At 39.3% G+C, this 27,790-nt stretch overlaps 1 protein-coding gene across 9 annotated transcripts in view; it reads right to left on the bottom strand.

Annotated features, from left to right (window-relative positions):
* TCF4 (transcription factor 4) overlaps nt 1–27,790 on the bottom strand; it is a 351,089-nt gene that overhangs the window by 292,222 nt on the left and 31,077 nt on the right. The window lies entirely within an intron of this gene.

Genomic DNA, 27,790 nt, shown 5'->3' with positions numbered 1-27,790 from the left:
GTGGTTGTTTATAAGATTTTAAGTACCTCACATTTGATAAGTAATTTGGTATGGGTAAGAGAGACAACTTCAACTAATAAAAAAGAACCCTAGAATTTTATTCTTCTAGGGGCACCTGGGTGGCTCAGTGGGTTAAAGCCTCTTCCTTCGGCTCAGGTCATGATCCCAGGGTCCTGGGATCGAGCCCTGCATCGGGCTCTCTGCTCAGCGGGGAGCCTGCTTCCTCCTCTCTCTCTGCCTGCCTCTCTGCTTACTTGTGATCTCTGTCTAATAAATAAATAAAATCTTTAAAAAAAAAAAAAAGAATTTTATTCTTCTACTATGTGTCCCCATTTAGAACCACCACCATAAACCAATCCATTGATATACAGTCAATAGCCCAGAGGTTACCTAAAATATAGTACATACGTGTACAGTCAATAAATCTGGAAATAGACTGGAATAAAACTGTGTTCTAAACAATGACTGTTCTTAAATTAGTGGTTAATTTTTGAATCTTCCTGAGTCTAAGATGTACTAAGAGCACGTTTTTGCCAAGATGCAAAAGCAAAAATATACATAAGCTCCAAATGTGGATCTGTGAACATCTAATGATCAGAATTCCATGGAAATTCAACAACAGCAAAAATATTAAACATAATTGGCTGACGCATCAGTGTCATTTAAAAGGTTTACTCATGACCCTCAGCTAAATTTCTCCAAGAAAGTCACATTTCCTCTTACTGACTGACTTGAAATTCCAAAAAGATCTCAGTCACTAATATGCGTCCCTTTGATGTTGTTTTTAGTGTCTTCTCAACGTTTCTCTTTTTTTGGTTCTGATGTTCTTGCTGCAGTTAAAACCTGTTTCTTGAATATAAACAAAAAGAACACTTTAGAAAGTCAGAGGCATTTAAAATTAAATGCCTTATCCTTTAGAGACTTTTGATTTTGTTCCTGGTAAAATATTTAGCTCCCAAAGGACTCCAGGAGAGCTACAGGGTTTAGATTTTTCTCAGCATCTCAGGAGTAAACAGTTCCATCTTTCATTTTACCATGACATCTCACCCTTACTGAAATATAGTGTGAATCATTTTCATCGGTAACTTCTTTTCTTTCTCTACAGAGAAAGGGGGCGGGTGGGGAATGAGGTCCTAGCCATTGCATAACTTCTTATTAGCTCTCACTAGTCATACCATGTAATCAAGTTAGTTAGCCCTCAGATTTCCTTTTTAAATAAATGGAATAATATAGTTAGCATTTATTGTCTTTTAGATCAACTTTCAAGGCAATCTTACCTAGATCTGCTTCCTGCTGAGCTAAATCTCTGCAGGGACTCTGTGAGTAAAATTATCACTGACACTGGGAAGGAAAAACATTAACAACATTGCGATGGCTACAGTAACACATTTCTAAAGGGAAGCAAATTGCCAGTGTTTACTCTTGAATGGAGAGGAGGGAGGCGACTGTCAGAGTACACAATGCTAGGAGGAAGATGTGGGACATTTTAAATATCTAGAACCTCTGACAGCCCTCCACCTTGCCATTTCTGCAGGTTCTTCTGTGACACTCCTCAGGTGGCACATATTCTAGAATTCAGACTTGCAAAAGAACATATCTACCGAGTTTCGGGTTGCCAAGCACCCCGGCAGGGAGACCGCTGTTTCTGACATATTACGTTAATTTCTGAAGAACAAAAGGTTCAAAACGTGACTCCTCCAAGAATAGCATCAGCTAGGCAGCACAGAAAGACTGAGTAACTGGTTAGGGCAAAATGGTCTGCCAGGAAGAGGCAACAACGTTTCCATGAAGATATTAAATAACTTTGCTTCCAGTACTACACAAAAATTGAAAAGGAATTCTGGAGCTATTACAAAGTAGGCAAGCAGGGAAGAGCAGGGCTGAAACAGGTGATGGGAAGGAGAAAGTCTATTCTGAATCACAACTATGCTGTGCATCTTGGCTCCGTGCACTTTGGGTTTATTTGCACACTCTTTTTAGAAAGAGTGGGGGTTGGGGATCCAAAGCGGATGAAAGAGTTATTTATGAACAGACGGGACACCAGGATGGGGTGGTTAGAAAGCCTTGGAGGAGTGTCTGGACTTGTGGATAAAGGCAGAAGCAGACATATGGGGAAATCTATATAGAAGAAACAGAGAGAGTGAGGAAGAGGCTAAAACAGGCAGATGGCTGGACTGTAAAGGAATAGCATTATGCGGGGGCTCTACAGAAAGGGAGATGGCCCCGGGAGGGGGGATAGCTAAGGGAAAAAGAGGGTCAGGAGGTGACTGCTTGTAAAGTTTTTTAAAAGTTGCAGAAATTAGATACGGATTAAAAAAAAATTTTTTTTTTAATATATATAAGAGCCAGGAAAGAAGTAAAGCAAAATGGAAAAGATACCCACTTAAAAAAAAAAAAAATCCTGAAAACAGCGTTCAACATTTACAGCAAACAGTGTTTACAGAAGCATGAAGAAATTACAGCTAATAAAAACTAAAGACGTAGGGAAGGGCCCTCTTGAAACAGACATTCTATGAAACTACCACTAGACTGCAAATGATACTGTCAAGATTTTTGGACTGCATCTCTGAGGCAGAGTGGGCGCTTTCTGGGTGACCAAAATATCTTTTAAACAGGTTTCTTGTACCACTTATTAAGTGCTAGGTAGTAAGTAGTTACTTTTGCTTCTGAGGTCAGGAACTGTGTCATACTGATCTTTTTATTCTCAGTATTTTGCACTATGGTTGGCATCAAAAAAGGATTCAATAAGTAAACAATGGAGGAAGGAGAACAATTAAGTTACTTTATGACCCAACAAAGATACCAAATAGAACAAAGCTTTCAGGTCATGGTTTTGATATACAAAGTCGGGAATACAGATGCGTGTGTGTGTGTGCCTGTGTGTGTGTATCTGATGCATAACATATTAGGATAATTTTTCTACTGATATGGCCACTACTACTTTGTGAGCAGCAATATATCAGAGCTAATATTCATCAACTCCATGTAATCAATAATCATCACTTAATAAATGGTGTCTGTATTCTTCTGTCTATCATGTGAATGACTCCAGTCTTCACTGGGTGGCTAGGGACATCAATAGAGCCTAGAAAAAATTATAAATTGTGTTTGGCTCTATTCCACCTTTGAAGATTTATTATCAAGTTCATTAGTGTTTAAGAAAAAAAAGCCTCTTAAGACAACTAATACAAACATACTTTGCTTAGTTGGATGAACATCAGACATGACTAATCAATACTCTATTCAAACAGAAAGCATAATATGGCATACCTGTTTAAAAAAAAAAATTATTTCTTCTCCCTGATTAAATGGAAAACCAACCATCCATAATGTAAAACTGGCTTATAACAACAATGTGCCAAATTTACATTTCATTAAATAGTTTGCCCCCAATGTATTTCTTCAAAGTTGGATTTATACCACTAATGAATTAAAACAAATAAGAAAGTAATTAGGAGTAAACAGGGGTTTACTAAATAAATAGTGGGTCTACGTAGCAACGTAAGGTCTTGTGATTTTAGCAACGTAAGGTCTACACACTTCAGGCCCATAGTATTACTTCCGGAAAGGAATCACCTAGCTTATGATTCATGAGGTGTGTCTTGCACAAACAACTGTCAATTCTAATGATGTGGTTAAAGATGGATTAAGGAGCTAGTAATCATCACCATCACACATTCTCATCATCAGTATGCCATTGGCTAGACCTAAGTTCCTAACCTCAGATACCATCTGCTAATCACACCAGCTTCTAAGAGGCTGTTTAAGGGGGTGCCTCTCTTTGCTCTTCCAAACCAATCTCTTCCAAATTAAAGGCAGAACACAAAGGAGGTGATTTCTTTTGGAGGACTGGTGACCAAGGAAGGCTGGAAAACAAAGGAAGATAGAAAACTATGATGTGACCACCCCTGATACATGCTGCTGGCCATAGCATATGGAGATCTGGCCAATCCTTTGATATATTTAGAATATAAACAAGGAAGAGATCCAAGCACAGTGGAATCCCTCACACTGCAGTCTCACAGAAGAGGCAAGACCAGCTTAAGAGAGCAAGGTGCCTCTTGCAAGGCGTCCAGGCAGCTGGGACAGTTAGGCGTCCGATTCTTGGTTTCGGCTCAGGTCACGATCTCATGTGTCATGGAATCAAGTCCCACATCGGGCCCTGCGCTCAGCGTTGGGAGTCTGCTTGAGATTCTCTGTGTCTGCTCCCGCCCCCCCACCCCGTTTGTGCGCCCCCCCCCATAAATAAATAAAATCTTTGGGGGAAATAAAGAAAAAAAAAGAATGCAAGGGCCCTTAAAGAGCCCTCGAATCCCAGGGTTCTATGATTCTGTTTCTATATTCTGAGTTCTATTTGGAAAAGGCAAACACTCTCCCCTTTTTCCTTCAAAGACTCCATAGAAACATGATGACCATCTTCTATTTTTTCACTAATCTAGTAGTAAGAGCACCAAATTCTAATTTAGGTTCACTCCACAAAAATCAGTGAGCAGGTCTCTAAAATTCATGTTCCTTAACTCTGTATCTGTAAAATGGATTTATAATAATTGCTGTCTAACACATATGTAGACACAGACAAAATACAGGAAAAAAATTATAGGAAATCACAACCATCATACAGTTCTATAAGTATTCCCATTTGTCTTCCTGAATGTTCCTTTCCATCCTACCATCTTTTCTAGCAAGCGGCCACAATTACACAAGATGTGATGAAAAACAAAACACCAGCAGGACTCCAAGTCTATCTTTAATATAATTCATTTTCAAAAAATAAGTCAAGAAACATCCATGATTTAAGTCTGCCCATCAACAACCTCAAGAAAAGCTGCACACTAAACCAGCATCCCCAGGAAGCCCAGTGCCACAGGGCATGCGACCCCCACCCCCATCATTATTAAACACAGGCCCAGGTAAAGCATTCTGGCTTCTATCAAAGGGCACATCAAAGAGCAAATATGTACCCTCACATGTTTAGAATTGCTATAAAACCTGAAAATGCAAGATCAATGCAGCAGACCACAGGGACCCATAAAGCCCAAAGGAAACCAGGGAGGGCAGGGGTCTACCCAGTTAATGTTATCCCAAGAAGGTGCGTTCTCTGGGTACACAGCTGGACCCCATTAGAGCCTCTCCAGCTGCTCTCAAGATCACCTAGCAGCCTCCGCCCCCAAAAGCTGCAAGTCCTAGCTGGAAATTCATGAGAAAGTATCTTCAAAGATAAGTTCCTAGACCTTCCGCAACCCTTACTGACTTTGCCAGGAGGAAACATTTAACAAAAATGTAACTTTGAATCTCCAGGTAACACTGCCTCACTCCTTCCAACACACAAGAAGAGTGGGAGCATAATTTTTTAAACAGTGAATGTTAATAAATTCCTTCATTACTGACAATTTCCTGTTATCCCAAATCAGTGTAAGACTACGCTTCATCGCCCTGTTTCTGTCTTCTCCCTCCTTGTTGCTCCACTGCACAAGACCGGGCCCGGTCGGGGTGGAAGGGAGAGAACAGAGACACACAATGAAAGAACGCACAAATAGGTCCAAGTAGTGAAGTGCCATGAAGAAAAACGCAGCAGAGAGGGTGCTGTGAAGGCTTTACTAGGCAGGGGCCTAGTACAGAGGGAGGGGCACTATATCCATGGAGGGGATGGCAGAAATGGAAAGGGATGGAGGAATCGAGAAGTCTGTCCACTTCCTGGTCAGTCGCTCTCCACTCTCTTCCTCCCTGACGGGAAGAGAAACTTAGGTCTCTGACCTCTACGATGTTGCCCAGACTTCCCCTTTGTATGACAAAGTCAGAGCGCAGAGCAAGAGTTGGGACCTCAAAGTTAGTATCTGCCTTCTATCCCTCCTGCAACCCCACTGTTCTCTGAGCAAGCAAATTAGGACTCTTCTCAAATTAAATTTAAATTTCAGTTTAAAAAGCCTTTTTTGCAAGACTGTGAAATCTATCATCTCTATAGCTTTTAGAATATCATGATGTGAACCTTAAATGCATATTACTAAGTAAAAGAAGCCAATCTGAAAAGGCTACATACTGTCTGATTCCAACTACATGACATTCTGGAAAAGGCAAAACTATGGAGACAATACAAAGATCAGTGATGGCTGGCAGCAAAGTAGAGAGGGCCGCGCAGAGCACGGAGGATTTTTAGAGCAGTGAAAATATTCTGTATGATATTATCGTGATGGATATGTGTCATTACACATTTGTCCAATCCCATAGGACGTCCAGCCCCAAGAATGAACCCTAATGTGAACGCCAGTCTTTGGGGAATTACGCTGTGTCAATGTGGGCTCACTCTTGATAACAAAAATGCCACCTCGGAGAGCAATGGTGATAGTGTGGGAGGCGGCACTTGGCGGGGTCTGGGGTATGTGGAAGCACGCTGTACCTTCCTCTCACTTATGTTGTGAACCTAAAACTGCTCTAAGAAATTCAAATCTTAGGGACGCCTGGGTGGCTCAGCCGTTAAGCATCAGCCTTCTGCTCGGTCATGATCCCAGGGTCCTGGGATCGAGTCCTGCATCGGGCTCCCTGCTCAGCGGCAAGTCGTCTTCCTCTCACACTCCCCTCCTGTGTTCCCTCTCTCACTGTGTCTCTCTCTGCCAAATAAATAAATAAAATCTTAAAAAAAAAAAAAAAGAAAGAAAGAAAGAAAGAAAGAGAGAGAAAGAAGTTCAAATCTTAGAAGAACCAGGCCCTGGGTGGCTCAGTCGGTTAAGCGCCCAACTCTTGGTTTTGGCTCAGGTCATGATCTCAGGGTTGTGAGATGGAGCCCCATGTGGGGCTCCATGTGGGGCTCCCTGCTCAGCGGGGAGTCTGCTTTTCCCTCCCCTTCCCTCCGACCCTCCCCCGACTCACGCACACGCGCTCTTCTCTCTCTCTCTCTCTCTAAATCAAATAAATCTTCCAAACAGCCATGCTATTACTTTATATTCCACTACATTCCTGTGAGCACATGAACATAATGACACGGTGGAGAATGAGTGAAAAAAGTCTGCAGTATGCCAGCCTCGTATGTTTCATCCGTTCTCAGAACAAATGTGCACAAGCAATTCTTACCCTCGCTGTACAGACCAGGAAACAGAGGTTCTGGTTCCTTTCTTCATGCTCTGCTGCACTCTCCGTAAAGAGACTCACCATAGCTCACACCTTCTGGCTAACAACAGGTTATGCTCCGCACTGAGCCTGCCAACACCACCACACTTCGTAGGAAACTGTTTTGATACTCCACTAGGAATAGTCTCGCTGTCCCCCATTTCAGGGCTGGTGCTCCCAATTCTTCAATTTCAGATCTCCCCTGGCATTATTTAAGTCATGATTGGCAAACTCCTACAGTACATGAAGATTTAAGGTTCTGCCATGAATTGTCAAGGTGGGGAAATCTCAGCTGTCTGCAATGAATCCAAATTCTCTACTAAAATGGGAAAATATAAGTGTAGAGGCCGTTCTTTTTTTAGTTAAGATATAAGCAACAGAAAAAGAAAGGGAAAGAGGTAAGCATAAATTTTCAAAACGCCCTATTAAAAACAAAAGTAGTACGTATTCTTTATTTCTGATTTAGTAGAAGGAAAGAAAACTGTAATACTATCAAACCTTAAGGATCAGGTTTTTAATTCTTTTCATTGTGACTCTTACTAGATCAATTGAGAACACCGACAATAAAATATACATTTTCTTAGAGGCAAATCCAAAAAAGAGAGCAAATCAACTCCTTTTTTGCTAGACAAAAATTAATTGAAGCAAAAATAAATATGAAATAAAAAAATGACAAAAATACAGAGTTTAGGCCGTGGTCCAATTAATAGGCAGAGAAACAAATTATCAGTTGAAGGCATTCTATGAGTTTCAGCATTAAAAATCCGAAGAAAAATGGCTATAAAACAACACACACCTGGTCTTGATAGTAGAATCCATAGCAATTTCAAGAAAGTAATATTTTACATCTGGAAACGGTCCAATGACAAATGAGAACAAACCAGTAAATCCATAAAAGGATCTTAGTGAAGCTTTTATTTAAAAAAAGAAATGTGTTTCTACTTTCTAGATCTAAGATCTAAGATACATTCTACATAAAACTATGCTTCATACTTTTTGGCAGACTAATCTGGCCCCAGTGTAAAATACTAAAGTCATTATTTTTTGTCATCTTTTTTATGTTTCAAGTACCCCCTAGTCTTTAAAATTATAAGCCTTCGTTAGCAAATACATAGAAGTAATATCAACAGTAATATTTTGTTATATTTCTCAAGCCATGACCTTCAAGGATCTCAGAACATTTAAAATTATTAATACATCCGTTTTTTTTCTTACCGTGAAATCTAGAAAAAAATATTACCCTTGAAAGTTCTAAAAACTTAATTCCTCCAACAGTCAAAAACGTGTTCTTATATAACAACAGTGGCAGTGTGAGGGGCAAAGGAGGGGAGTGATAGCAAGCCCTAACAACCTCTTTTCAGCTCAGGCCATGAAACCATAACTCTATAGGAATAATCTATAAGAACAGAATTATCACAAATATAATTAGAGTAACCTTGTGCCCTACAATATAAAAGACTTCCAAAAACTAGTGACTTTGCAAAGGCACAACTGTAGTCAACACAATTATTCATAAATCAGTATCAGAAAATAGAAAATCGATAGTTATTAGAATGCTGCCCCACCATACAAGACACTTCAACAGAATACCGTATTTGAGTCATGTTACTGGAATTACCACAAGACAGATTTCCAAAGACTGAGGACATAAACAATAAATAAGTATTTTAAAATTTCAGGGGTGTCTATATTTTGAGATTCATTGCTGTTACAACTGAAAAAATGCGGACCAAGAGCATTCTTTCTTTGTGTCTGCCATCATACTTCTAAAAGTACTTCCAAAGCTGAAAGTCTTTAAGAAACATCTAAGAACTGGGTGCCTGAGGTGGTTCAGTGGGTTAAGCCTCTCTGCCTTCAGCTCGGGTCATAATCTCAGGGTCCTGGGATCAAGCCCTACATTAAGTTCCACGTGGGGGGGGGGTGTCTCTGCTGGGCAGGGAGCCTGCTTCCCCCCCTCTCTCTGCCCACCTCTCTGCCTACTTGTGATCTCTCTCTCTCTGTGTCAAATAAATAAATAAAATCTTAAAAAGAAAAATCTAAGTACTATGGTATCACTTTTTGCAAAAACACTGAAAACAAGTGTTCTAGCATTCTGGCCACACTACCTTCCTTTCTCACTGTTTCCTTCCCCTTTTGTCTATTACTCTGAATTACATGCTGTTAATAATAGGAGAGTCTCATTCCCATGAAATAGGAAGATTGTGTACACGTGTGTGTGTGTGTGTGTGTGTGCGCGCGCGCGCGCTGAAGAATGGGTCTTTTTTGTTAGCTGCCGTGGCCAAGGATCTTAAGAATTTTTAAGTTTTTGTAACTTAGAAAATGTTTTTGGAGGGGCTGCTGGGCAATTTGTCCCTTGCAGGACGGGTTACTGAGGTCTACAGAAGCAACTCCCCTTTGCCTCCCATGCTATGGGATTTCTGCAGCCAGTGGTGATGAAAAGATTTTAATTCTTGAGAATACACTGCTCCAACAGTACCTGGAGAGTTACCCAGGTAATGTTTAACTTGACAGTGGGCCCTCATTTGCTTGTCTGGATTTAGAGGGCAGACACGTGTCCTTAGTTCAAATCAAGAGAAAAAGGGCAAAGGTGTTAGCAGTGATTGTGCTGCCACTTGCTCCTTTGATTTGCATCACTGGTAAATGAGTATATGCTATCATTTGCCTCTGCTTTGCTTCACAGATGTCTACAATAAAATCAACATGAAACGCAGTCTTGCAGGCTTTTCAACCCAGCCACAATACTGAATGTAGCTCTAAAATATAATCCACCAGTGTCCCTCCCCACTAACAGACAATCTAAGTAAAACAAATCTTGATGATGTTCCTAGACCCTCTCACTGATTGGGAACATTTGTCCTATGTAATAGGACGAGGATCATTTCAAGGCCCTCTTTTTAATAGGTTGATATTTATCTTTAATATTTCGATATATTAAAACATGGCCTAACAAAGAAGTCTGAATATAACACCATAGCTGGTGCCTGAGCCAGGCTACACTGTAGGAAAGTCTTGAAAGGATTTCTTTGGTCTCTCTGGAAGGGATCCCAGATTAGGGTGACAAACTGTCCAGGTTCACCAAGGACTTTAAGTGTTGGTTATCATACTGATATGCCAATGCCTTTCCCTAAATACTAAATTCAAATGAAGCAACAGAAAAATTATGGCAATATGAGGCATATCTGATGCAGTGATCCTTTAGCGAACAACAAATATAAAAATGGACAACAAACTCATTTTCTGTATCTTCCCTAAATAGATATCTCTCTACCTAAGAAGACTATAGGAAGATTTCATAGACTCAAACGAAAGAATGAAGGTTCAACATTTTGGACAGAAACCAACCCTCCAGACCCAGGAGCCATTTCATACCACATTCAGAAGTAAAAAAGCAAATATTCACACTACAATTAAGCTTTGAAATGAAACAGGACTTCTCGTTTCAGAAATACAGGATCAGAGATTATGCACTCTTGCTCAAACACACACACACATATGTGCATACAATCCCGGATAAAATATAATAGTGGGGGAAGAAGTTAAATACATACCCAAACTCAAAAGAAATGAGATTCCCAGAGGTAATTCATAGCCAGAGTGGAAAATACATAACTGGAAACTATAACTGAAATATGGGTTCTAAGGGATAGGGGCTGAACTTTTAATGCCTACTGAGAAACAGGTCCTATGATTCAGTCACAAAGCCAGAGATTTGGAAAGGCTATTGACTCCAAGTCATCGATTCAGGGAAGTGGCAAGGAAACATGGTTTTGGCAAAAGTTCGGGTGGGCAAAAAGAAAGTTGCCTATGAGAAACCAAACCTCTAACATTTTCCATATGTTGCTGCAAAATCTAAATTTATACTATTTGCATAGTTTGGGAACCCCAAGCCATAAAATGAATGTAAAAACTGATCCCAGACCAATGGAATTCCTGGGAAACTGACAGGAGCTAACATAAAACCACTTTATAAGAACTCCCATAACCCAGAGCACATGAAACTTCCAAAGAAAACGAACACCCAGATGAAGATGAGCTCACAATCAAAAATTAGAAACATATGCAAAGCAATCCACTGTGGAAGAGTCAGCACACACAAGATGGAAGATTAGCTTCTGTTTGTTTAGATCTTGACAAATATAATAATTTGAAAGAGACTAAACAAACTAATGTATTTAAAATGTTAGTAGAGACAAAAGAATGAAAAGAAATCACAATAAAAGGACAAGCTTGAAATGGAACCAACGAGAACACTGACAAAAATACAGCTTTTGAAATTAGGAAAAGAGAACTTGGATTAAACAGCAGATCAGATGCAAATAAAGTATATTAACTAAAAAACAAAATTATGCAGAGATCATTCATTCATTCATTCAACAAATACTTCTATTGTACATTGTGCATCCATTCTGAGTTAATCACTCCTATAAAAACTTGGTTTGTATTACTGAACAAAACAAAGACTTTGATCCCAATAGAGATATTTTAGTGGATGAAATTAGAGAGGTAAAAATGAGAAAAAATATAAGATAGGTATCAAGGCACATGGTATAGAATGAAAATTTCCAAAAACCTTCTAAGAATTCAATAAAGGAACAGAGAGAATGAGGAAGAGGTGATACACAAGTCATTAGCTGAGACATATTCAGAATTTTTGAAAGATAACAAAATCAGCACATTAAAGAAACAGAATAAATAAATTTAAAAATATATGTAGACATATCATAGGAATTCTGTAGACCCCCAAAACAAAAAGGACAACTCAAAAAGAGAGAATAAAATTTTCTTCACTAAATAATTATGATATTTTGTCTAAGAGTAAATGGATGTTCAAACCAATGCAATTAATTGTAGATGACCTCTTTTTTGACTAGTTACAAAGATCTTTACTTATTTGCAGGTCTTCATTACGGAGACATGTCACTGACTTTTTTTGTGGTATTTTATTGTATTTTTGTTTATTTTTTATGCCAGTCCTCTAGTTTGCTTGACTGAGAATTTAACTACACTTTCTGAGAAATGATAAAAACCATTGTTACTACATTCTTATAACACACTAGAGAAATTCCTTATATATGAATTTGTTATTCCTCATACAGGCAGGTAGCTATCGAAACAAGTCAACAATTATGTTCCTGCTCCATAAGCAGTAAGACTGAGACATATAAAAACCTCACAATTAAAGAAAGCAAAGGAAAGGATACAACTTCTCTTTCACAAACATCTATTTTATCAGTAAACCATTACTATTGATCTATCAAGATTTCTTCTATATCCATAGGATTTCACTCATTTTTTTTCCACTTTATAAATTCAATCACTGACTACTCCTTTGAAAGACTAGGCCCATATTCATTTGGTCCAAATTATTTCATTAAGCAGAAAAATATCACACAGCAAATCAAAGAATAAGACCTCTACCATTGCTAAAGTCATTGAGTATGTATACCCATGTACATTAAAATACATCTATCTTTTTCACATTCTTAACTCCATGATATGCTATTTGAAGACCACTAAATTTGAAAATACTCCCATGTGAGTAAGTAATAATGCAGTGCAAAGATCCTCTATTGCCTTCCGCCATCATAAAGAAAGACAGAAATTCCCGTTACATGCTCTTTTCTCAATTTAATTATACACATATTATCTCTAACATCGTTTAACCTTTATATGGCATTTTATGTTGCAAGTTGCATTTTTAATGTTGTATTCACAATTTTAGAACTAGTCCTTTTTCATGCTATTCATATATTATCCTAATTCAGCTAATTTGATCAAAATCACTATAAATGAAGAAAGCACGATCATTTTAATGTGGTGGCAACAAAATATTTCAAAACACAGATACCTGTATTTTATAGGGTTAAAATTTATTAATCTGTATCTGAACCAAAAATTCCCAACATTAAATTATCTTTCCTTTTATTTTTTTAAGATTTCATTTATTATTTGTCAGAGAGAGAGAGCATGCGAGGGCTACAAGCAGCGGGAACAGTAGGCAGAGGGAGAAGCAGACTCCCCACGGAGCAAGGAGCCAGATGCGGGACTCGATCCCAGAACCTTGGGATCACAACCTGAGCCAAAGGCAGGTGCTTATACAACTGAGCCACCCAGGGCACCCCTAAATTCTCTTTCTTAATAAAAATAATCTTAATGCTACCACTTTAGATTCTGGCTCACTATTAAATCTGTCCTTTAAATGCTTATACATACATATTCTAAGCAAACCTCTGAGAAACAGATCAGCCATAAAAGTAAAGTTTTCAAAATAAGTAGTTATATAATTTACAATAAAAATTTAATTATAAAAGCTCAAGAAAGATGAGTTTATCTACCAGCACCTCTGCTACAAAATTAATCGTATTCTTGTTATCTAATGCAATTGTGAAATAATTCATCTGCTTATTGGATCAAGATGGACAATAACATGTTCATCCCTGATTATGGCCATTCATCCCTTCTGTACTTATTTATCTCTTCAGCTGATTCAAACTATCAAAGGAAAAGAAAATATAACATTATTTAGCCTAGTTAGAAAACCATTAGACAATAATGCTTATTCACTTTTCCACCTATGCTTGACTAAGAAAGACTAAGACCCACATTAACCTACAATTATATTTACTACCACCACCACCTAGAAACATATGAGATTTATGTTTATATAAACATAGGTTCATGTTAGGTTCATGTTTAAAAAACATTCACCTTGGTATATATGATTTTATATTATTCTTTAGTTCAAAAGATACTTAAGGAAGATATATTAAAAGTCTGTGAAATTGGTAGCAAAGAAGAGTTTCTCTAAGTCTCCATCTGCATAGGCTCCACAAATGCCATCAATGGAACGCTGAGTATACATAGAGCAAAATATCCACAGGAAATCTTAAAACTTAATTTGCTTGACTATTACTTAAAACATATAGTGGCAGGTAGTTGCACCAATAGCATCTCTGCATTGCATGTATACAGAATTACTTGAACTTTGTGGATTTGAGGGGAAAAAAAAAAAATCTGCAGACTGGCACCCAAAAGGCAGTGTAAAAGAAATACAAGTAAGTGCAGTCGCCATTACATAAAATGTGTTTCATATTTACTGCACAGACAAAAAATGGTTGCAAAATACTTTGCCAGTAATAATACTCTCTTATAGAGAAAACATAACGAGAAAATAAAAGGACATTTGCTTCTGATTTAATTTCCCCACCATTTACAATTTTACCCTGCCACAGATAAAGCAATGACCAACCACAGACATATATATGCAACACATGCCCAAGCAATTTGTCACAATAATATCAAGATCATGTCCAAATTTATTCATTTGCTGTTTGTTTGTTTGTTTGTTTTTGAGAGAGAGGGTGAGAGAGCACCTGTGCAAGCTGGGGGGTGGAGGGGCAGAAGAGGGAGAATCTGAAGCAGGTTCTGTCCAGCAATGCTGGACGCGATCTCACAACCCGAGATCATACACGACCCGCGTCGAAATCAAGAATCACCGGAGCCCTCCAGACACCCCATGTCCACATTTTAAAAATAAATTGTTACACATTATGAAGGCAAATCCAGTAGAAAACTCATGATACTTTTATCAAACCCATCACCATTTTAATCTATTGAGAGAAAATCAATAGACGTAATTTTGAATGTACAGACACAATTGAAGATTGAATGAATTAAATATAACCTAAAACTCTTAACTTAGGGTCAGCTGGGAATACACCATTTGTCAGTTAGTCATACTTAAAATCTCTCAGGCACTCTTCATTTGTTTTGTGCTATGCACTGAGCGAAGAGGCATTTTCTCCGTTAATGCTCATAAGGACAGGATTGTTCCCGTTTTACAGAGGCTCAAAGAGATAAAACTCTTTTGGACACACCTATTCTCTAGGAAAGGGGTTGACATTAGCATCTCAGTGACAATGGAGACAATAAAGACAAGGGGTAGGGTGCCTGGGAGGCTTAGTCAGTTGAGCAACTGACTCTGGGTTTTGGCTCAGGGCCTGATCTCAAGGTCGTGAGATGGAGCCCCAGGTCGGGCTCCACGCTCAGCAAGGAATCTGCTTGTCCCTCTCTCTCTGCTCCCACCCTCCACCCTCTCTCGGGAGTGGATGAAGAAAATCTTGCCTGGGTGGCTCAGTGGGTTAAGCCGCTGCCTTTGGCTCAGGTCATGATCTCAGGGTCCTGGGATCGAGTCCCGCATCGGGCTCTCTGCTCAGCAGGGAGCCTGCATCCTCCTCTCTCTCTGCCTGCCTCTCTGCCTACTTGTGATCTCTGTCTGTCAAATAAATAAATAAAATCTTTAATAAATAAATAAATAAATAAATAAATAAGACAGAGGGCGTGAACTCTGATGCCAGATCCTATACATCTGCACACTAGATCGTACTCAGCGGCTGCATACCTTGAGGTGAGTTATTTAAATTCTCTGGGCCTCATTTTTCTCCCAGGTAAAATGGGAATGATGTCACCTACAAGACTGGGAGGATTAAGTAAGATTAAATGAGATAATGGACTACCTTAGCTCATAACTAGTGCATGACAAGTGCTCGACAAAGATAAGGTTTCCTCTGATCTTCTGCAACAAAAATCATCTTTGACAATATACCATAAAGGTAAAATGCTCTCCTTTTCCATTAGAAAAGCAGCAGAAATCAGCCATAGTCTGAATTCATCAAACTTGTCAAGCTGTTCAACGTCCATTATTCTTTTTTATTATATTTAAGGCACTTAAAATAATCTCCCAGTGATTTATTCTCCTTTTAACTAGATGCAGTAATTAGAATATCTTTTATGATACAGCGGAGTTTTCATTTCAGTCAAGGTGTGACTGTTTTAGAAAGCCACCGCTCACTGAAGAATATTACAACCCAGAAACTAACTGCTTTTATTCTCATTCTGAATAGAAGCACAAACACAAAATGAAGAGGATACATAGTGTATTTCTATAGCCGAAAGATGAAAACACTCAAGCATGCAGGAGCCAATAATTCCCAAAATACCTTTCATGAACTGAAAAACAGATATGTACGTTGCCATGGCATTCGGCAAAATTAATACATTTGAAATTTGGATTATGTTTGAAAAAAAAGTATGGTAAAGTTCCCCCCCACCCATAATGCTGGCATATAACGACTTTGTTGTTTTTAAATCAGCCCAATATCTATTTCCTAGAATTAAAAATAAAGTCCAACTGTATGCAAAAAGTCCAGCATATAGTCAGGATCCAAAGGAAATGTGATAATTATATACTGTTACTTGTCACCTGGAGGCTTGCTTCACAACAATCTATTGAACATGCTAAGATCAGAGACCATATGTGTGTCAGGATTCCATCCCAGCTCTGTCACTAGCTAGCTGGGTTAACGTAGAGTAAATAATTTAATTTCTCTGGGATTCGGTTTCCTCAATTGTAAATGATGACTTAAACAATAATGTTTACTGAGCCCTTCCTGTGTGCAAGAACTGTTTTAAGTACTCTGTGTGTGTTTATTCCCTTGTTTAATCCTCACAATGTACTAGGGAGCTGAGCATTACTATTACCATCCCATTTTGGAGGAAAGGAAAATGAGTCACAGAGAGGTGAAATTACTCATTTTAGAGCTGGACTTCTCCGATCAGAAGAATTTTACTTACTTGCCTTACTACGGTGAGGCTTAGATCATTTCAAGCATTCCTCACGGGAAGAGATTCCAAGACCCCATGCTTTCTCTTTTGGGGACTTGCTTTTATTCTTACTTCTGTAAACTGCCTGTTTATCTTCCTGACCTCACTGCACGTCTCTTGGGGTCAGATCCTAATTATACATTTCCATGCACACCTATCACAACCGAGGACAGGATTCTGTAGGTTCCAAGCATACTCAGTGCTTTGTAAAGTAAATTCCTAAAGGCAGGAGCTGAATCTTTATGAGGTGGGAAAGGATCACTTGTTGCCCTGGGGTCCATCAGCCAATACTTTGGAGAAACAAATACATGCACCTATTAGTTAACTCAAAAGGTTGGAATTAAACAAACAAAAAATGACAAGATCAGCGCTCAGAGATCCGATACAAGAGTTTTTGTTTGTTTGTTTGTTTTTTGCTAACAGTTAAACATAAGCGTATTTCTAGAGAACTTCCACAGTAGGTAAGATAAATCGAGCCCAGGCACGGGCTTTGGAGAAGTGCGCATTGTCAGACGCCGCACAGAGCCATGACTCAAGTCAGGACTGTGGAACCAAACTGTTCACACTCAAACCGGGCCCAGACAATTAAAAAGCCCAGGACCTTGGAAATGCGACGTAGCACATGTGTGCCTCAGTCTTCTCATCTGCAAAACAGGAGTAAGAATAGCGACTACCTCACAGAACAGTTGTGCAGAGCGCTCAAATTTGTAATTGGAATGTGCTTGGAACTGTGCTCGGCATGGAGTTAAGTACCCCCTAACCACTAAGTAGTATTATAAGGCTGTACACATACAGACAACTGTCCCCCAGCCTAGTACGTGTGGACATTCTTTGTATCATTTATGACCAAACAGTTTTGTCTTCCAGTCAAGGAAGTGAGCCTTTGTTCTTAAGTTCAGCAAAGTTGTTCCATTTGCTTTTCCATTCATCCTTTCAGTGAATAATAACTGAGGCTTCCCTGGCGAAAGACAGACCAGGAACAAGAGAGACCGCAATGATCGTGGGGGACGGCGACCCTACCCCTAAGGCACCTATGTTACAGCAAGCAAGACAGACTTTAAAAACAATCTGACCCACAGGTTGTTTGGGTTTTTCTTTTCTCTCTCCCCATAACTTAAGAGTTCTATTCAGGACTACACATCGCTTTCTTTCAATTTCTGTTGGCTTTTCAAATTCAACATGACCTCCCAGATAAAAGGACATTTCACATTTTAAAATGCAGATGTCTAAACAAAAACAGCTATGAATTAAATGCTTAAAAGTTTAAAAAAAAAAAAAAAAGGAGTCACGACAAGCAGTTTCAACAGACAATGCTGTTCTGTCCTCCATTTGCAAAAATCAAAGATAAATCAACGTTTACGAAAATATCTTCGTTGTAAGCATTAGCGATAACAATGAGAGTAACCAGGAAACAAGGGGCAGCCACGTAGGTCTGCAGTGGATTAAATTTCGTCTTGTTGTTCAGTGATAGGAGGGGCCCGGGAAGGTATAAAGGACAAGGTCTAAGTTTTGAAAATCTACAAATAAGTCCCCCCAAATTAACCAGATGCACAGCATGTTCCTACGATCAAGTAGCAGCAACCAAAAGGAGGTGAGAAAAATAATAAATTTTCAGCTTGGAAGGCTGTAATAATATCACCATTATAATTCATCCCAATATCCCAACACAGGCTTTACGTTAACAGCCTTCCATGCAAAAATAGACACCGCACCACCCTAGCATTTCATACTTTCAGGGTTTGGAATGAACGTCAGGGAAAGCTCCCAGCACGTGTTCCCATCAATCAGAGCAAGTGAAGTGGGGGGGAGGGGCAGGCGGGAAGGGGAGAAAAGAAAGGACCGGGAAAGGAGCGCACAGATTCTGCATTGTGGGGGCTGCGGGAGGAGGGCCTTGCGGCGCCCAGGAGCGTTTTCCCGGGTGCCGTGCCCATTCCAGACGGAGTCCCAACAGCTGTCGAGTCACTGGTACTTTGAAACAGACAGAGCTTTACTACAAATCCACTTTTACAGTTTCTAAACTTCAAACACCTTCCTTGCCGAGGCAAAGCAGCCTGTCCTGCCGTCCAAAAGCGCACTTCCGTTTAATTGTACTTTTTTCCTACTCACGGGATTGGTGGTGTCTTTTTAAAAGGCGAGGGTATAAGTAATATTCTGTGACGGGATTCCTAAAAGGCCACGGCTGGATGCATTTCAAAATCATATTATAAATTACTCTGTGGATAATCATGGTTGTCAAACCAACATCCGTGCTTAGAGTCACAGGAAAACATTCTGATGGCTTAGACTGAACTGGTCAACTGTTGGACAAAATTTATTAATATTCGAAGTTTTGACATCCTAGAGATCGAGTCAATATAACCATCTACGACGACCGCTGGTATCTATTTATACCCGTTGTGTGAAGAATTTAAGGATTAGAAGGCCTCCTCAGAAAGGGAGGGGGGCGGGGGAACAGGTGCAAACTTCCCTAACAAAGCCTTGTCTCCATCCAAATTTTCTGAGACACTGAACATTTCCTAGGCCATCTTTCTGATGCACTGTTGGAGAGTTCTGATGCACTATTCGAGAGAGTTGAGAGAAAACTTTTGCCCAGGGAAATACAACTCAGCCAAAAGAGGCCAGAAAACAATGCTATAAAACCCTTGTTTTGTGACCTGCTGCTCCTGTCCCAGACCTCTTTGCAAGACAGACAGCCATTTGTGCAGTAATTTGGTGATGTACAAAAACAAGGGTGAGGACAGCAAATAACAACTCTGTTTTTTGTTTTTGTTTTTGTTTTTTTAAGATTTTATTTATTTATTTGACAGACAGAGATCACAAGCAGGCAGACAGGCAGAGAGAGGGAGAGGAGGAAGCAGGCCCCCCGCAGAGCAGAGAGCCCGATGCGGGACTCGATCCCACGACCCCGAGACCATGACCCGAGCCGAAGGCAGCGGCTTAACCCACTGAGCAACTCTGTTTTATCAATTTAGACCAGTATTTAAACTCCCACCGAATATGTTAGCCCTCATACTCTTTAGCATGCAACCAGGGAGCTGAGTGAGGTTTTGTGACCTCACGTGCCCCATCCCTCCCATTTCAAGACCCCAGCGATCTTCCTGGTATTCAGATGAACCTCTTATTCTGCTCAGTAATTTGAACAAGTCTGAGTAATGCTTAAAAAATGTGAATATGTAAAATTTAGGATAAGATTTGAATCCCAATTTCTTGAAATAGCAAATGTGTGAAATGATTTGCTGGGCATACTGCACGTAGCTTATTTTAATGATTCACATGTGGATTTATTGCTTTGTTTTCTGACAATTCTGAAAGGGAGTGCCAGGGAGGAAGATACTCCATCTAGAGGGTAATCTTCCTGGAGGTGGTAATCTCCAAGCAGTGGTAGCAACTTAAATGACTTGTAAAATAATTAGACACTGCAGCAGCACAGGGCTCTTGCCCAGGAATGGAGTCAGAATAATTTATTCTTTCTGATTCCTTGTGGCATGCTAGCATATGCGGAATGAATTTTGACCCGTAATGCTTACACTGTCCTCAGTTCAGATTCCTCTTGCCAATCTCAAGAAGATCTTTTTTAATCTATCCAAAACTCCTAAACCAACCATCAAACTACCTCCTGTGCCCTGTAATCAATTATTAGCTTACACCCTGGCCCCCAAGACTCTTTCAAAAACTAAAACTATAATCAGAGTATAGTTAAGTCCAATACATACACACTGTGCTTACATGGCCCACAAGATAGCTGTGGAGACAACTCATGGTTTCTAGAAGTAAATGCTATTCCTTGACCTGCCACTTAGGTTGAAACTCATAACAAAGCACTTGCTAGGATCTACAGATTCTCCAAACAAGATGTCTAGAGTTTTTCAGAAATCTTATTCTCTCTGCTGTTGGGCACCCATCAGAAGAATCATTTTTTGATTTCTATTTCTAAAACTGTGTCAAACAAAATAAGTTAAATGCAGTGAGAGAAAAATGACTTTAATATTATTTTAATATTGCTTTTGCTCTTAAAGAATAGCACCCAACTTGGTGGCTATTTTCTCAAATTTCAATAGTCAGAAACTGTTTATCGGTACTCCTCCAAAACTCGGATTTGATGTGTATGTAACATGGGCCCCACCCCTTCACCCTCCTAGCACTATTTATTCCACATTCTGACCTTTTATTTCACCCCTACCATTACGCTCCCCCTGCTGATCGGGACCATGCGACCCAGTAGTGGCAGGTCACAGAGCAGCAGTCCATTTACTTAAGTACAAATATTATAATGACAGCATCTTCTCTGGTGAAATTACACAGGCCAGAAATTTGGTCTTGTGTGTGTGTAGTCAAGTGCCACGTATACTGACTGTGTTATATAAATAATGAAAATTAAATTATAGGATTTTAGGGACACATTCCAAACCATCCATTTTACTGCCAACTACACTGGGCTCATGACCAGCTGTGGAGAAAAGAATGTCCCCCTCCTCTTAAATCTTTATGTATCCATTCTCATCAACTCCCATAAACGTGGACTGAGTCAGGTATCCGTCGTGCCCAAGCTTCTAAACTATCAGAATCAAAATCATTATGCTTATCCCACAAAACCTTTTTGTTTAACGTCTAGTGCCGCCTGGTTTTCAGTGAAACGTCCATTCTCTCCTCACTTCCGTGTAACCAAAACACCAATGCCAAAGACCTCTTCTTTAAATGTTACTCTTCCAAACACTTTGAAAATTATTGTCCCCCTCCATGATGTGGCACATATAATCAATCATAGCTAACACTGTTAGTCTTGCTGTTTTTTAATAGATGATTTAATAGATGATTTGCTCCTCACATATCTATAAAGCAGACACTTATATTCTTGCCATTTTACAGATAAGCAAACTGAGACTCAGAGAGGTAGGTTAACTTTTCTAAGTCACACAGCTGTTGAATGACAGAGTCAGGCTTCAAACTTCACAGTCTAACTCTGGAACATAGCCTCCCAGGCTATGTGTGATGAGAGTCATTAGATATTTCAATCAGAAATGAATGGAACCGCAAGAGAAGCAATCATGGTACACGTAAAGTAGAGCACAAAACTTCCAGGGTATTCTCTCCACTTGCTCACTGCCCAGGCTACGTGTCTCTTCCAACTTGTATTAATCATGGCCCCAGTTCTCCTGTTTCCCGTCTCCAGGAGATTGGACCCTCCATTACTCTTTACCTCTGAGGTGTCTTTCACTGTCTCCCCCGTACAGGGATTAACCTTGCCCTTCATACTTGCCAAGTCACTTTCCTCAACATACTTAAAAGATATTTGAGAATATATTATTCTACACAAAAGCCTAAGGGAAAATAAGATGAGGGAAATAAGATTTAAAAAAAAAAAAAGGCACAAAGAAAATAAAAAAACCCTTCCAGCTTCTACTTTTTCTGGTAAAACAGGAAAAACTGTGTATTTTCTATGCTGAATTAAGCCTTGGCGTGTTAGACTAAACAACGTCACATGGCAATCACCATTTTCAGTCAGCTCTCGGGAAGTTCATGGTGACATACAAACTGAAATTCAAAGGTAATTCAAAGGTAACACTTTACTTCAACAGTCATTTACTCAGGGCTTCTGACAGGCAAAGATTCCCCTACTTAACTCCTTCAAATACCTTTTCTTATTCGGTCTAATATCCCTGTTAGTGTACACCTAGGGGTCCAGCCGTGCTGCACAAAAAAGCTTTGTGAAATCAGGAACTATCTTGTGCCCATCATTTTATTCCTTACAGAAACTAGCAGGGTGCTTTATACCAGTCTCCGTGCAGAAAGGATGGTTAAAATTCAACCAAACTGAATTTCTGTTACATCGAATGTAGCTTACGAACAAAATTAAGGTCACGGATACAAATAACTTGGGTTTAACCCTGACTTTTATGACATAGGAAAGACTCCACACCTATCTTAGAAAATTAGCCATTACCCTTCTTTGTCAGCCCCAAGGCTGATTTATTTTAAAATACATTAATTACTGGTTTGTGACCAATTTTTCAAATGCTAAAGAGGCATTTCTTGAGTAATTTCATTCGTGCTTTTAACAGCACCGTAAAGTACTCAGGGTTGGGGGGTTTTTTGTTTTGTTTTGTTTATTTCTTTTTTAATCACCAAGAAGAGAAAAGCAAGTGCAGGGCAGACAACATGTCAGTGCTGACCCTGAAAATGAGGCCGAAATGAAATGACCTGTACCAGTAATACGGCTTTTATATACATCGCTTATGGGCAAAATGCCACCGACCGGTCGGCGGCGGCACTGGTGACGCGTTCTCCTGCCATCCACACAGCTGCGGAACCCGGGACTCGACTGCTGCCTCTCCACTGAAGCTCATTTCATCCATTGTTACTCATAATATGATCTAAAGGAACACTTACAGGATCTCATAGAAAGTTTAAATGTTGTTTGATGAGAGTCATTAGATATTTCAATCAGAAATGAATGGAACCGCAAGAGAAGCAATCATGGTACACGTAAAGTAGAGCACAAAACTTCCAGGGTATTCTCTCCACTTGCTCACTGCTCGTATTCGTCTGAGTGTCATAGAAACCACAGACGGAGAAGAACACACACACACACACACACACACACACACACACGGGCGTCAAACCCTGCTTCAGGTGTGCGTCTGTATATGTACCTATTTCCCCACCCCCCAAAGAATTTCCACTACTTAGTATCTCAATGGATGCTTTTCATGTGAAAAGGTGTGGACCATTTTTACAAGACTAGTTAGAGACATCACCAAAATTCCACTTTTGCCATCAAAGTATCCGAATAATCTGGAAGAAAATCATGTCATGCGTGGCTGTCACTTAACGTCCTCTTTCAGTGGTTTCATTTCCTGTACTTCATTCAGGTAATAATAATTCCTTCCAGTAAACCCAAGACTCTCATGGTATTTCACAGGAGAGAAAGCACAGCCCCCTGGGATAAAGAATGGCTAGGACTTCTGCAAATATACCCTTCAGGACCCAAGAGCATTTCCATCCAGGTCTATGGAACACACACTGTCACTGGAACACACAGTGACACAGAATAAATATCAGACCTCTTCCTGAGCTTCAACTTCATAGATATTTTTTGTACCAGATGCAAATAAATTTCAAGCTTTGGGTGGCAACTTTCAGCCAAGTCCCCAAGGCCCCTGTGTTTACGTATTTACTTTCTGTCTTTAGTTTGGAAGGAAAAGTTTACGAAACTCTACAGTCTATTGTGTACACAGTGGATCAGTAAATATCAAGAATGAGTAGTATGGTATATCACAATATTCAAGGCTTTGAATGTCGTGTGGAGAAGCTAGTGGCTGCTCTCTGCACACATAGGTGACAGAAAAGATTTAAAAGCTGTATTAAATACTTAACTCTTAAGCTAAGGCTCATGGGACTCTACAATGTTTTAACATTAGACAAACCCAATTCAATGAAATCCAACGTTTCCATTAACCTTAAAAGAAACAAAAAAGAGAGAGATGATATTCTGAAAAGAAAGGGAGGAAGAGAGGGAGGGAAGAAAAGAAGGAAGGAAGGAAGGTAGTTACGTTTGATCCTGATGTATGAAGTCATATTATCAAAGAGATTTTTGAAAATACATATTGAAAGAAAAATCATAATTAGCTGGTGGTTATAAAGTTATCTAAATTCAAAAATATATATAAAGTGGCTCAGAATTTTTCAAAAGATTTATAGAACAGCTTTAAGGAGGGATACCTAAAGCCAGCACAGTATACTGAGAAGTCTGTCTTCCCTAATTCCACTTTAAAGGATTACAAATGTTATATATTAGACTCTTAAGGGTAATGCAAATATATTCTGTAATTAGCTATCCCAGTAAAAATGTTAAAATGTGATCTTCCATTCTTCTGATTTTAGTGTAGAACAAGGTTGAGGAAAGAGAGTAGAGCATCTATTTGGGGAAGCAGGAACAATCTTAAGGGGTATATTACCAATGTCTTTAATAAAGAGTACATATTGAATTCATATTCCCTATAAATACTTCCTGGGCTATGGGAAAGCATAAGCATCCCCTCTGAAAGCAGAAGCATCTCCCTCTGTAATCCTATAGCATTTGAAATTTTTTTTTTTAAAAGACTTTTATTTATTTATTTAAGAGAGAGAGCGATCACAAGTAGGCAGAGAGGCAGGCAGAGAGAGAGGAAGGGAAGCAGGCTCGCTGCAGAGCAGAGAGCTCGATGCGGGGCTCGATCCCAGGACCCTGGGATCATGACCTGAGCTGAGAGCAGAGGCTTAACCCACTGAGCCACCCAGGCGCCCCAGCATTTGAAATTCTTACTGTATTTTTATATTCTGCCTTCTATGACATTCATGTATACTTCACTTAGATTAGGTAAGTCACTTATAAGACCTCTGAAAACATGGTTTACAGTTTGTGAAGCTGAAATAATCAAGCTACTCTGAGGATCTAAAAAAAACTAAAAATCTATTTAGGACTAAAAATCTTATTTGTGAATATCTCCTGGAAGCTCAGTGGTGGGTATGGTTATCATCGCATGCTTCTAGAAGACACCAACCAGGAAGGCACGTGCAGAGCTGCCCACACACCTCTAAGGAGTGCCACGCGGTGGTACCCTGATGCTAACTAGAATCTTTTCCGGGACCCAGAACAGACCTTCACACACATTTATTCCTTGATGATGATTTGTAAAACAAAATGAATTCGAGGTAAATGGAAACTAAACCAAAATGTAAATCTAAAACCATTTCACCCACAGATAGTAGAGGCTGCCAATTAATACAAAAATCTAATGAGGGACGGCGATCTCGATAGCAGAGTGTTTCTTCTTTCCTGTTCCTTCTCCAACTCAAATATAGTTTGGCTTGGGGCTCCTGGGTGGCTGAGTGGGTTAAAGCCTCTGCCTTCGGCTCAGGTCATGATCTCAGGGTTCTGGGATCGAGCCCCACATCAGGCTCTCTGCTCAGCGGGGAGCCTGCTTCCTCCTCTCTCTCTGCCTGCCTCTCTGCCTACTTGCAATCTCTATCTGTCAAATTAATAAATAAAATCTTAAAAAAAAAAAAAGACTTTACATGTTTGAAAAAAATATATTTTGGCTTGATGTAAAACTGCAGGTAATTTTTTCCTGATGCATACGCACATTTTGATTATGTTTAAATAATTCCCAAGGAAAAAGATGTTTTAAGGAACTAGCATTTCTTTATGTTTGCTTTCCAAAAAATGTTTTTGTCCTTGCACGGAACTTTAGAGGCAAATGATCGACTAAATCAATCGGCATGTGTCTTTGGGTTAACAACAGTTTGTTAAACCTGGGAACTCAACTCACAACACACAACTTGTAAAAACATGAAAATATCATCCTGCAAATTCAAACAATGTGAATACCAAAGAGAGAGCTGCCTCTCCAGCCAGTGAAAGCCATCGGTCTGACTTCCCTGAGCTAGATGCAACTCTCCAGCAGACTGAGAAATTTTCAAATTAATTTGGTCACTAGTGTATCCGTATATCCAGGGTACAAAACACGGTATAATTCGACTTAGATGGGGAGAAATCAGAAACTGGTAACACTTTCAGAAATGTGACTTATCCAATAGAAAAATACTTGGGCTGGAGAGTTGATCTGAAAGCACTGATGTTGCAGATTTGCAAAAAGTGGGAATATTAAGTACACTGAACAAAACGCAGCCCCTCAACAACCTGCTCACCGTGTAGTATGTTGTATGTGTTCTCATAAAAACTGTTGTTATCCCCATGCCTACCATGGCCAGAATTAAAACCATAAAACTCTCAGCTAAAACGGAGGTAGAGAAAAGTCCCTAATTCTTCTTTCTCAATATGTTATATCAAATGTCTCTTAGTAACTGCATTAGAAAGCAATTACAGCTTAATAGCTGTCTAAATCCATTATCAGTGTACATTTAACCTTTCAATATTTAAAGATAATATTTAATTTGAGCACATTAATCTACTGCCTGTGAGACCAAATACATCTATTTAGTCTTTCTGGTTTTCCATCAACGATATTTCTCTTTAGAGACTGGGTCTTGTGACAAGAAGTCTGGTAAAAATGCAGTTCTTTCTATTTGTAGTTTAAACAGATATTAATAAATGAGAGGCCAGCCTAACCCCAAATGAGAAGTAATGTCCTTATTAACTGCATGTGTCTTCTACCATTAACAAAGCTGCTTTTAATTCTCTGCAGATTAATTTGTATCATTAATAGTTAAGTGAGCTTATATACCTTTATCTTTCAATGTGATTTTTTTTTCAAATCCCAAATTGTTTAATCTCTTTGACTTTAAAAGGATTGAGTGGTTTTCCAGAACAGCCTTTTTTTATTTTTCCCACAATGCCCTGTATTTCTCATCCCTGTTCAAGAATAATAATGTTTAAGAATAATGATAATGGCTTTAGTATCTTAGCTCTATTTTCAGGGACTAGATCAAACAGCAAAAACACCAGCATAAAAGGAAAGTAGAGTAATTTCCCAATAACGTCATATTAATAAATGCAAATAAGGAAGATACTAAATTAACAATAGTAGGCCTTCACCTATCAATAAGCAAATACAAATTCTCCAGCTAAACAGTTTCACTTTTTTTTTTTTTTTTTAAGATTTTATTTATTTATTTGACAGACAGAGATCACAAGCAGGCAGAGAGGCAGGCAGAGAGAGAGAGAGAGAGAAGCAGGCTCCCTGCCGAGCAGAGAGCCTGATGCGGGACTCGATCCCAGGACGCTGAGATCATGACCCGAGCCGAAGGCAACGGCTTAACCCACTGAACCACGCAGGCGCCCCAGTTTCACGTTTTAAGGCCTACTGAGAATTTCAAAGGGAACTTTCTTCGTAGTGAACACACATGTCCATGACCTTTCTTTTCTTAAAAAGAGGTTAGATCAATCACATTGCTCACTAAAAGTACTGAATCATCTTCATTACTGTAACTCAACTCAAGTGCATCGGCATCTACAAATCCAGAAGACAGAACTTTGTTGGTCTCTAAGTCACATTTTGACAGGTTAAAATAATTCCAATATAAGTAA

Source organism: Neovison vison, chromosome 3 (genome assembly GCF_020171115.1).
Source record: "Neovison vison isolate M4711 chromosome 3, ASM_NN_V1, whole genome shotgun sequence".
NCBI lineage: Eukaryota > Metazoa > Chordata > Mammalia > Carnivora > Mustelidae > Neogale > Neogale vison.
The sequence above is the reverse complement of the archived record's forward strand: the minus strand, read 5'-3'. Positions and strand labels throughout refer to the sequence as shown.